The 13,428-nt window shown below is 41.4% G+C and overlaps 1 protein-coding gene across 1 annotated transcript in view; it reads right to left on the bottom strand.

The window, feature by feature from the left end:
- LOC129850888 (polyhomeotic-like protein 2) overlaps positions 1 to 12,339 on the bottom strand; it is a 39,878-nt gene extending 27,539 nt beyond the window's left edge. Inside the window, exon 1 of the mRNA XM_055917095.1 lies at positions 12,192 to 12,339. The gene's annotated coding sequence lies outside the window, so the exon portion shown is untranslated. The remainder of the gene's footprint in view (positions 1 to 12,191) is intronic.
- Positions 12,340 to 13,428: the final 1,089 nt, after the last annotated feature.

Here is a 13,428-nt window from a genome sequence, read left to right as displayed (position 1 = left end):
CATGATGCCATCTATTTTGTACCAGTCCCTCCTGCAGCAAAGCACCCCCAAAACATGATGCTGCCACCCCCGTGCTTTACGGTTGGGATGGTGTTCTTCAGCTTGCAAGCATCCCCCTTTCTCCTTCAAACATAACAATGGTCATTTTTGCAAAACAGTTTTATATTTTTGACCAGAGGACATTTCTCCAAAAAGCATGATTTTTTGTCCCCATGTGCAGTTGCAAACCGTAGTCTGGCATTTTTATGGCGTCTTGGAACAGTGGTTTCCTCCTTGCTGAGCAGTCTTTCAGGTTATGTCGATATAGGACTTGTTTTACAGTGGACATAGATACTTTTGTACCCGTTTCCTCCAGCATCTTCACAAGGTCCTTTGCTGTTGTTCTGGGATTGACTTGCACTTCTCGCACCAAAGTACGTTCATCTCTAGGAGACAGAACGCTTCTCCTTCCTGAGTGGTATGACGGCTGCGTGGTTTCATGGTGTTTATACTTGTGTACTATTGTTTGTACAGATGAACGTGGTACCTTCAGGCATTTGGAAATTGCTCTCAAGGATGAACCAGAATTGTAAAGGTCTACAATCTTTTTTCTGAGATCTTGGCTGATTTCTTTTGATTTGACCATGATGTCAAGCAGAGGCACTGAGTTTGAAGGTAGGCCTTGAAATACATCCACAGGTACACCTACAATTGACTCAAATGATTAGCCTATCAGAAACTTCTAACGCCATGACATCATTTTCGGGAATTTTCCAAGCTGTTTAAAGGAACAGTCAACTTAGTGTATGTAAACTTCTGACCCACTGTAATTGTGATACAATGAATTATAAGTAAAATAATCTGTCTGTAAACAATTGTTGGAAAAAATGCATGCACAAAGTAGATGTCATAACACACTTGTCCAAACTATAGTTTGTTAACAAGAAATTTGTGGAGTGGTTGAAAAACAAGTTAATGACTCCAACCTAAGTGTATGTAAACTTCCGACTTCAACTGTAAATGTGATATCTGTTTTCAAAAAAACTGTTTTTGCTTTGTCATTTTGGGGTATTCTGTGTAGATTGAGAATTTAATACATTTTAGAATAAGGCTGTAACGTAACAAAATTTGGAAAAGTCAAGGGGTCTGAATAGTTCCGAATGCACTGTATGCTAGCTGTAGGAATCATTTAGGAAATAAGCTAATAGGAACTGGAAAAATACTAGGCGATATTATTGGGTATTATGGCAGTCTGATTTATTGAGTACATTTCTCAAAATAATTAATCATCTCAATTACAATAACAACCACAATTATAAAATTGTTGTTTCATTATGATGCAAGTAAATGGAAACAATTATTGGATAGGCCTATAGCCTAGTCCTAAAAACTAAATTCCCCCAACAAGAGCAAAATTAGATGCAGTGGAATTCAAACTAGGCTTGGGTAGTATACTGGGGTAGTTGGAAATATCCACAGAATGTTTTTTCAATACCGTTAAAACTATTTACCCAAAGTTTTTCAATAAATTGTATTATTTGTAGCTACTTAAGTGAATACCTGCCGTAAACTTGTGCAATACGTTAAGAGATAAATCAGATTGCGTTCTACATTTCACCTGTCACATTATTTTACATTATGAAGATTACTGTACTTCCCCAGAACAGTTGAGCCAGTCACATATTTGTTTGTAAATAGCACAACGGGAGAAAGCAGGACCAGGTCAGTCCAGCTGTGTATTTACAGGGGTTGCATTTCATATCGAAAGTCAGTGTTTTTTTGATTCAATAGAGTGATCAGGGACGTGCAACTAGGGCTGACCCCAATTTGTCGACAGGTCGATTGTTTGGTCGACCAACATTTTTTTTGTTGTCGAGCAGTAGCAAATAAATAAATAAACTCAGCAACAACAAAAAACGTCCCCTTTTCTGGACCCTGTCTTTCAAAGATAATTTGTAAAAATCCAAATAACTTCACAGATCTTCATTGTAAAGGGTTTAAACAATGTTTCCCATGCTTGTCCAATGAACCATAAACAATTAATGAACATGCACAGTCGTTAAGACACCAACAGCTTACAGACGGTAGGCAATTAAGGTCACAGTTATGAACATTTAAGACACCAAAGAGGCCTTTCTACTGACTCTGAAAAACACCAAAAGAAAGATGCCCAGGGTCCTTGCTCATCTGAGTGAATGTGCCTTAGGCATGCTGCAAGGAGGCATGAGGACTGCAGATGTTGCCAGGGCAATAAATTGCAATGTCCGTACTGTGAGACGCCTAAGACAGTGCTCGGGGAGAAAGGACGGACAGTTGATCGTCCTCACAGTGGCAGACCACGTGTAACAACACCTGCACAGGATCGGTACATCCGAACATCACACCTGCGGGACAGGTACAGGATGGCAACAACAACTGCCCAAGTTACACCAGGAACGCACAATCCCTCACAGCTCACACTGTCCGCAATAGGCTGAGAGAGTCTGGACTGAGGGCTTGTAGGCCTGCTGTAAGGCAGGTCCTCACCAGACATCACCGGCAACGTGGCCTATGGGCACAAACCCACCGTCACTGGACCAGACAGGACTGGCAAAAAGTGCTCTTTACTGACGAGTCATGGTTTTGTCTCACCAGGGGTGATGGTCGGATTCGCGTTTATCGTCGAAGGAATGAGCGTTACACCGAGGCCTGTACTCTAGAGCGGGATCGATTTGGAGGCGGGGGTCCGTCATGGTCTGGGGCGGTGTGTCACAGCATCATTGGACTGAGCTTGTTGTCATTGCAGGCAATCTCAACGCAGTACGTTACAGGGAAGACATCCTCCTCCCTCATGTGGTACCCTTCCTGCAGGCTCATCCTGACATGACCCACCAGCCATACTGCTCGTTCTGTGCGTGATTTCCTGCAAGACAGGAATGTCAGTGTTCTGCCATGGCCAGCAAAGAACCCGGATCTCAATCCCAATGAGCATGTCTGGGACCTGTTGGATCGGAGGGTGAGGGCTAGGGCTATTCCCCCCAGAAATGTCCAGGAACTTGCAGGTGCCTTGGTGGAAGAGTGGGGTAACATCTCACAGCAACTGGCAAATATGGTGCAGTCCATGAGGAGGAGATGCACTGCAGTACTTAATGCAGCTGGTGGCCACACCAGATACTGACTGTTACTTTTGATTTTGACCCCCTCTTTGTTCAGGGACACATTATTCAATTTCTGTTAGTCACATGGCTGTGGAACTTGTTCAATTAATGTCTCAGTTGTTGAATCTTGTTATGTTCATACAAATATTTACACATGTTAACTTTGCTGAAAATAAACGCAATTGACAGTGAGAGGACGTTTCTTTTTATATATATATATTTTTTTTTTTATGGCACCTGTCTGAGTCGAGCCAATCTCAGTGAAATAATCCTTTCGTAGATTCTGCCATTACTCAGATTTTTCCGGTAATAAACTACACGAGGAGTCGGCAACCTTTCTCATGTGGAATGCTAATTTATCTGATAATTCTGCATTTGGAAATTGCTCCCAAGGATGAACCAGACTTGTGGAGGTCTACAATTTTGTTTGAGGTCTTGGCTGATTTCTTTTGATATTCTCATGATGTCAAAGAGGCACTGAGTTTGAAGGTAGGCCTTGAAATAAATCCACAGGTACACCTCCAATTGACTCAAATGATGTCAATTAGCCTATCAGAAGCTTCTAAAGCCATGCCATCGTTTTCTGGAATTTTCCAAGCTGTTTAAAAGGCACAGTCAACTTAGTGTATGTAAACTTCTGACCCACTGGAATTGTGATACAGTGAATTATAAGTGAAATAATCTGTCTAAACAATTGTTGGAAAAATTACTTGTGTCATGCACGAAGTAGATGTCCTAACCGACTTGCCAAATCTATAGTTTGTTAACAAGAAATTTGTGGAGTGGTTGAAAAACAAGTTTTAATGACTCCAACCTAAGTGTATGTAAACTTCCGATTTCAACTGTATGTTGAAAACATTTTTGGGAGATGCGATGGATCATTGGGGATCATTCAATATTCCCTTTCTTTTGATGTTCAGTGAAATCATCCCATGTGAAGAGTCAACTAATTTAATTAAAGTAAAATTTGTAACTAAATTATTATTTTTTTCTATTGGAAGGATTTAATCATTTGTAATTATGTCTACTTATGATAAGGTAAAATGTTTATGTTTCTGTCTCCATATAAAATGTTAAACATATCCAATGCAAAAAACATTACATTTAAATGGTATTCATATTAATTTGCATATATTTCCGTTAATTCCCATATATTCCTGTTCATTCCCATATATTCCCGTTAATTCCCACGGAAAGTTTCCACCTCTGAATATTCCCCAAAATGTGCAACCCTAGTAATGACGCCGCTTAACATTTAGAGCTACACGTGCAACAAAGCATTCCTAACCTAGCCCACCATGTCTGCAACAAGTCGAGCAGTCATTTGAAAGAGTAAGAAAATTTCAGCGAGACAACTCCAAGGTGAAATACATTAACGGCAAGATAATGGAATTCTTTGCCCTTGCCAATCAACTGTTCTCTGTCGTGGGTGATGTTAGCTTTCACCGACTGGTTGAGCACCGGTACATACTACCAAGTCCGCAATTTTTCAGATGTTGCCCTACCAGTTACACAGTAATAGCGTCACTGCTATTAGCGTCACGACTGACATTTGGACCAGTGATATCAGCCCCATGAACATGCCGAGTCTGACAACACAGTGTGTTGATGAGGATTTCGTACTGAGGAAAGTCGTATTGCATGTTCAAGAATATGCTGGTTGTCATACTGCTGCTGCCATTTTAATGGCATTTGAGAACATGTTTGAAACATGAACACACTAGCTAGCTCCAGTCAAACAACTGACTCGAGAAATAAGCTCATCAACTGCGCCTGCAGCAGACGTGCTATCCTCTGTCATGGCATTGAAACGCCTGCTCAACAAAACTGCAGACACAAGCTGTGAACAAGCGATTCGGTGGCATTCTCTCTTTACTGTGTCGTCACCATGCTCAATGCTATGTACAAGGACCGCTACTTCGATGCAGACAAAAAACAGGGTTTACGTGAAGGAACTGTAGTGACGCCTTTTGCACTGAGATGCAGTGCCTTAGACCGCTGCGTCCCCGTGTGTGTGTTAACTATTTAACTGTACTAGAATCCTTAAAAGGCTGCACATTTTATTTTATTATCGGTTATCAGTATTGTTGTTGTTTTATTCCGGCAAGGAAAATATCGGTATTGGCCAAAAATGTAATATCGGTGCATCACTACTTGCTAGTTTAGTAAGTGGCTGAATTAATAAGGTGACGGGGCATCATATTGTGTTAGCTTTCTGCCGTGTTTGAGAAGTCAAAGCCATTTGGATGAGTTATCTGTAAAGCTGCCACTGCTATCTTTTTCCTTTAATTTTTTCTCCTCTCCGTTTTCGGCACGTCTGCTCCTCCCCCATCTTCTCCAAGCAGAGCAGGCAGGCCTGTTGCAATAGCGACTCCAGACTCATTAGGGCTGTCCCTGACAAATTTGGTCGATTAGTCTACATTTTTAAACGTGTATTTCTCCACATAGACACACCCTATGTGTTTTAATAAAACCCACTATATGCATTGAGCTTGTCTGATGCATTAAGCTTACGGTTTGATGAAATAAGACAAACGCCTCAAGAGGGCGCCAGAGATCTAGATGGCTTTCTCAAATTCTGAAGTTTCCGATAATACGCGACACGAGGAGTCGGCAACCTTTCTCATGTTGAATGCCAATTTATCTTACTATTTTTACCAATCTGCAAACCAGTTACGGTTTTCATATGCACATTTTCATTCAACAGTTTCATTGAATTTACAATAACATCTTCATAACTCACAATCATTGTCATGTAGTTAATCAAAATTCTATCCAAATATAAATTAAAATAATTAACCTAAAAAATTACTTCTATTGCCACTGCCAAGGCTGTAAAAATAGCCTACATAATTCCAACAAATAAAAACATTGCAGCCTGCAGGTAGAAAATATCTTGATGACTGGAACGAATTGCAAAAATCACTGACGCTGGAGAATCATATCTCCCTCACTAACTTTTAAGCATCAGCTGTCAGAGCAGCTTACCGATCATTGAATCTGTAAATAGCCCACCCAACTACCTCATCCCCATATTGTTATTTATTTTTTGCTCCTTTGCATCCCAGTATCTCTACTTGCACATTCATCTTCTGCACATCTATCACTCCAGTGTTTAATTGCTAAATTGTAATTATTTCGCCACTATGGCCTATTTATTGCCTTACCTCCCTAATCTTACTACATTTGCACACACTGTATATTGATTTTTCTATTGTGTTATTGTCTGTACGTTTCTTTATTCCATGTGTAACTCTGTGTTGTTTGTGTCGCACTGCTTTGATTTATCATGGCCAGGTCGCAGTTGTAAATGAGAACTTGTTGTCAACTGGCCTACCTGGTTAAATAAAAGGTGAAATAAATGTTTTTAAAAATCCAGATTTTCATACAGTCTTACTGTTTCTGTACCATACCAGCTATACGGTATAACCAGAAGTGCACACAAGGGGCGCTATATTTGACATACAAAACAATTTAAGCAACAGGGATCTATGATCCAGGAGGGGATTGAATGTCTCTGCTGTAACCAAGAAGCTTGAGCTTGACATCTAGCCACTTAGCTAGCATGTTAGCAAACCAAATGCATTGCTGGAGCCCTGAGCTGGATATCATTTATTTGACGCATCTTAGATTTCTACTTATAGTTATAAGCAGTAGCGTAGCACACACCCCCACAATGTAGGGATGCCCTCAACTCCCCCCCCAAAAATTGACCCCGGTATACAGTATAAATGGTATATCCCCCATGCCTAGTAACAAGAGAGAAAGTCTCCCTTGATCCAGAGGCCGGATCGACCTGGGGTGTAATTGAGCTGTCTGACTCGGATGGACTTTTATTACACAGCCGAGTAGGCCATTACAAAGAGAGTCTGGCCCCCTTCCAGGTGTGTGTGTCTACGACTTGTGGCAGTGTGTGCCTTCGTAAGTGTGGATGCGTGTGTGTGTGTGTATTGACAATTAGCCACACGTGGCCCATTCACTAAGGATGTGTGGCAGTAAGGCCGCACAAATAATCAAATTTAGATAAAAAATACAATATCCATATTGTAAAAGGCTGTGAATCTGCAAGATTTTGAAACGCCACTGCCGCATGTAATGTCCGTTTTAATAGTTTACTCCATTTGCTACTTGAGTCATCTCTCCCCCGCTTCCCACACACACTAGGCCCCGCCCCTGTCAATCAAGGAGTGCAGTTGCTCGAACACCACTACTTGCCGTTCCAAGTTCACTGTGCATGGTGATTAATTTTATCTATATTTGCGCTTTTTGTGACTCCTCTCTTTGGCTGGAAAAATGGCTGAATTTTTGGTTGGTGACCTAACATAATCGTTTGTGGTCAAAAGCCTATTTGAAATCGGATACTTTGGTGGGATTAACAACAAGATTACCTTTAAAATGGTATAAGATACATGTATGTTAGAGGAATTTTAATTATGAGATTTATTTGAATTTGGCGCCCTGCACTTTCACTGGCTGTTGTCATATCATCCCGTTAACGGGCTTGCAGCCATAAGAAGTTAAACAACACATCGGGCCGATACCGATGTTGGCATTTTTAGCTAATATTGTCCAATTCCGATATGTTCACCTACAGTGGGGCAAAAAAGTATTTAGTCAGCCACCAATTGTGCAAGTTCTCCCACTTAAAAAGATGAGAGAGGCCTGTAATTTACATCATAGGTACACTTCAACTATGACAGACAAAATGAGAAAAAAATAATCCAGAAAATCACATTGTAGGATTTTTAATGAATTTATTTGCAAATTATGGTGGAAAATAAGTATTTGGTCACCTACAAACAAGCAAGATTTCTGGCTCTCACAGACCTGTAACTTCTTCTTTAAGAGGCTCCTCTGTCCTCCACTCGTTACCTGTATTAATGGCACCTGTTTGAACTTGTTATCAGTATAAAAGACACCTGTCCACAATCTCAAACAGTCACACTCCAAACTCCACTATGGCCAAGACCAAAGAGCTGTCAAAGGACACCAGAAACAAAATTGTAGACCTGCACCAGGCTGGGAAGACTGAATCTGCAATAGGTAAGCAGCTTGGTTTGAAGAAATCAACTGTGGGAGCAATTATTAGGAAATGGAAGACATACAAGACCACTGATAATCTCCCTCGATCTGGGGCTCCACGCAAGATCTCACCCCGTGGGGTCAAAATGATCACAAGAACGGTGAGCAAAAATCCCAGAACCACACGGGGGGACCTAGTGAATGACCTGCAGAGAGCTGGGACCAAAGTAACAAAGCCTACCATCAGTAACACACTACGCCGCCAGGGACTCAAATCCTGCAGTGCCAGACGTGTCCCCCTGCTTAAGCCAGTACATGTCCAGGCCCGTCTGAAGTTTGGTAGAGAGCATTTGGATGATCCAGAAGAAGATTGGGAGAATGTCATATGGTCAGATGAAACCAAAATATAACTTTTTGGTAAAAACTCAACTTGTCGTGTTTGGACGACAAAGAATGCTGAGTTGCATCCAAAGAACACCATACCTACTGTGAAGCATGGGGGTGGAAACATCATGCTTTGGGGCTGTTTTTCTGCAAAGGGACCAGGACGACTGATCCGTGTAAAGGAAAGAATGAATGGGGCCATGTATCGTGAGATTTTGAGTGAAAACCTCCTTTCATCAGCAAGGGCATTGAAGATGAAATGTGGCTGGGTCTTTCAGCATGACAATGATCCCAAACACACCGCCCGGGCAACGAAGGAGTGGCTTCGTAAGAAGCATTTCAAGGTCCTGGAGTGGCCTAGCCAGTCTCCAGATCTCAACCCCATAGAAAATCTTTGGAGGGAGTTGAAAGTCTGTGTTGCCCAGCAACAGACCCAAAACATCACTGCTCTAGAGGAGATCTGCATGGAGGAATGGGCCAAAATAACAGCAACAGTGTGTGAAAACCTTGTGAAGACTTACAGAAAACATTTGACCTCTGTCATTGCCAACAAAGGGTATATAACAAAGTATTGAGATACATTTTTGTTATTGACCAAATTATTATTTTCCACCATAATTTGTAAATAAATTCATTAAAAATCCTACAATGTTTTTTGGCCCACAGTATATATATATATATATATCCTGGGTCCCTAGTATTTTTATCACTATTAGATTTTTGGGCCCATACTGTTCAGCCTTATGTGGCAGCATGCTACAACAACAAAACAAAACAAAAATCACCCACACCAGATGTAGCCCAGAGGACCTGCCTGCTCTTTTTCTGCTTTTCTCTACATCTTCAATTAGAACGATACTACAGCCAGCTGTTAGGTGCTAAAACCCTCAATAACAAAACCACATAACTAATCTCATACTGAACATTCCTCGCTTACTACAGTCTATAAATACCTCTATCAAACAGCACCCCCGAAGCCACAGATTATCAGCATGGTTCAAACCAGACACTATTCTATGACTCAATCTCATAGGAATCGTTCCCCTACGTGGGACTAAACAACAAAGGGAAAAATAGGTCAGGCATGAGCAATGGCAGTGACTAGTTAGCAGAGGTTTGAAAGCACTGGGCTCATCAGAAGACATTTAGCAAGACTCTGCCAGCTGTGGGCCAGCCTGTCCCTGGTTGGACATAACAGAGCATGACAAAACCACCCTGCGGATGGTGGTTGACTTGCTTTCTTAGCAGTCAAATACTGTACCTTCGATGCAGATGGGTGACTGGCCTGCTCTGCCCTTGTTTTTTGTCATGATAGTCAGGGTCTCCCAAGGTTTCCCAAAACCCTTGGCTGGATGTTCTGCTCCCTCTGATATCATTATCAATGTTTTTTTGAGAAATGCTTGCTTTGGAACACAATGTGCTGTGTGATACCTCAGTGTCATAATGGGTAGTTTGGGTCCTGGATGCCAATTGGCTGCAACAGCATTTCAGCCATGTATATTAGACACAAAAATACTTGTTTACTGGTCTATTTATGTTGGCAACCAGTTTACAATAGCAAAAAGACACTTCGGTGGGTTGTGGTATATGGCCAATGTCATTTTTTATGTATTGTTTTGCTTATTGGTGCAATATGCAGAAATCGCTGCACCATTTCCTGGTTGCTAAAAATCTAAATAGTTTGCCTAATTTAAGTTTGTGACAAAACAAGCAATGCATAGTGTAAAGATTCATTGTACCATCTAAACTGCTGTGAAATATATTTTCAATAACCCCAAATATTGTGTTTCCAGGTGGTGTACAAAACTGAAAGTTAAAAGACAAAAAAAACGTCAGAACGGGAATCATAGAAAGTATATACAGAATATATTTACCGTTTCTTAGACTAGCTGTCAATGAGAATTACAGATCTATAACTAACATTTCTATGTGAATTTGGTTGGGTTGCCCCAAAAAGTTACATATTGCATCTTTAAAGCATTTTTAGATTGTAATGAAAAGCGCCATAGAAAAAGTATAAATTATTATTAATATACCACACCCCATCCCCACTGGGAATGGATGTCAATTCAACACCTATTCAACATTGGTTCAACGTAATTTCATTGAAATTACGTGGAAACAATGTTGATTCAACCAATGTGTGCCAAGTGGGTCAGGCCTTATTGCTTAATTACACACCTACTCTGGCATTATTGCTTGAATAAAGTTAGCCTACCCTTAGACATGAGCTGTCTCACTGCTTACTCTGAACTATGTCTAGTTTCAGTCAATAAAATGAAAACAGCAACTCATGCTGTTTAGTCGTGGATGAGAAAATATGACTTTGCAGTTACAAGTCAGCAGACACTCCAAAAGCAAACTAAAGCCAAGCGTCCATCCACCCTAATCATCCTCAGAGAAGCCCAGACTACCACAAGGGTGACACGGTCTTCAATTAGCCCTCGTTCCCTGGGATGCAGTGGAGGCCCAGAGTTAACTGATATCCCCCTGGTAGAAGAGAAGAGGCCTGGGCTGGTGGGCTCATGCAGCTGAAGTCTGCAGACACCAATCCCCCTGTGACCAGGAGGTCATCCTGTGGGGGATGATCTCTGCAGAGGTAAAGGATTAGCTCTCCATGAGGAAGTAAATTAATAAAAACGTTGATGCATCATGGGTGGGGCAGGGGCAAGACTAGCGGTAAGGGCAGTTCCCCCATCGTGCTTATTTACAGAGTAGACTATCAACCATAAAAAGAATGCCACTTTATCTTCGAAGTATTGAATACAATGGAATAGTAGCCTACACACTACTCCAAATTATTATCCCAGAGCACTGTGACCTGGCATCCAAGGGAAGATACTATGTCTATCCCATAATACTTTCCTGTCATACTGAGCACTAAATGGGAGTCCCAGTACAATTAACCTCAAAAGCCTTGAGGAAATTACAGGAGCCTCACTGTAATAGTAGTAACCAATTTTTTTACTTTTTATTATCCAGTTTGACAGCTTACATAGTGACGATTGGTAGGTATGTAATATGCATGTAATATACCCAGGCACACATTGAACAGAGGTGTGGGGTACTCATGTAGCCTATATTTATATATTTGTGTAATTTGGGTCACAGAGAGCCAAGGGCACTACAACTAGCCCGTTACTACAATGAGCGTTCAGCCATAACGTTAACGTTACTGCACTTGTCAAAATAAGTAACCCACTCCTCCCCCACGCCCTAGGGGTCGTTACCCAAGGGACACAGTCTCAAAAGGCACCAACCTACCCCCCCCCCCAAAAAATGTCCAGGGAAGGTAGTGCTGGGTGTTCGAGAATGTACAACCCATGCAAAGGCACATGCAGACAGCGAACACCAACTAACGTTAGCTGATGCGAGCACTTCTGTTTTTAAATAGACAAAATAGTTCCGTTTATGCCTGCTCATTGGTGTGTTCCTGTGTAATGCACAAATGCAATGAAGTTCCTATAGTTTAGCTAGCTAACTGCTAACGTCAGCCAGCCAGCTCTGTCAGGGCTCTGCCAGTCAGACACGGGTTGTCTGCTCAATAAAGGTTCCTCCCGGCTAGCATGTACACGCTCAAACAAACACGGTCATTAACCGCAGAAGTACAACTAGAGGACCGAGGCCGATAACGAACTTTCATAACAAAATAAAATGTTTTTGCCATACCTTCCCCAAATGCCTTGTATTTCCCTGCTTGGAAATACTCTCGTGTTCCTTTCCTGTTATTCTACACCATTTCTGAATCTTGTTTTTTTTCTGATACAGTCGGAATAAACCAGCACAAGTGTAGGAGCAGGGGTGGGTAGAAAAAAATCGATGAATTAGCGTTCCAGAATATAACATGTGACATGCATTCACCCAATGGGCAGAACGTTCAGACTACATGGTCGTCACTAGTTACCACGGTCACAAAGTAATAAATCCCACCTATTTCTACAATTTATCTTCTTAAAATCTGATTGTAAACTTAACCTTAACATTAACCCTAACCTTAACGACACGGATAACCTTCTCCCTAACCCTAACCTTAAATTAAGACCGAAAAGCAAATTTGTACGAATTCTTACTTAGTGGCTGTGCTATCTAGTGGTTAGTTTACTGTCATGGTCTCCATAGCAACACAGAGGGATTTAACCCTTGCCGGGATTTTATTGGCTCATGCCCTTAAATTGTTACGTAGACAGCGCAGTGTTTGAAAATAACGTGTGAGCAAAAAGAGAGAGCGAAATAGAAAAGAGTGAATGTTGCATTGTGAAATATCTTACTCGATAATGAGGTCAGCATCAATTCTGGATAAGAAATTGTAAAAATTGGCATTTTCAAAATGATCATATAGAACTACAATTCTATGTCAGCTGCTATCATCTTCCACTAAATTATTGTAATATTGTCCAGAGTACAATTCAGGGCTGGGGGAAGGGATACACCCGTTTTATTATGTCAGGGGGTAGGGGTTACAATGCAGGCAAATGTATTCAAATGTCAGGGTGTAAGTGCTATCACAAATGCAGTGCATGAAAACACAATAGGCTCTGTGGCAATGCTGATTGGTCAAAGATGTAATAGGGCATATGATGTCATCAGAGGAGGCTGGTGGGAGGAGCTGTAGGAGGATAGGCTCATTGTAATGGCTGGAATGGAATTTATGGAACGGTATCAAATTCCATTCCATTCCAGCCATTACAATGAGCCCATCCTCCTATAGCTCATCACACCAGCCTCCTCTGGTGGCCATACAATTCCATGTCATTTGGGAAACCTCATTATGAGGCATGTGTGGGGCACGGAACCTTATCCTTGACCTCAGGGGGTTGTGCACCATCAGCCAGTCACCCCTTTGAAGCCTCAGTGAGTTTTCCATAATTTTTCTCTCATTAAACCAATGAGAGAAAATGTTCATTTT

The sequence above is a fragment of the Salvelinus fontinalis genome, chromosome 3 (genome assembly GCF_029448725.1).
Source record: "Salvelinus fontinalis isolate EN_2023a chromosome 3, ASM2944872v1, whole genome shotgun sequence".
NCBI classification, from domain to species: domain Eukaryota; kingdom Metazoa; phylum Chordata; class Actinopteri; order Salmoniformes; family Salmonidae; genus Salvelinus; species Salvelinus fontinalis.
This window is presented reverse-complemented; position numbering and strand designations above follow the sequence as displayed.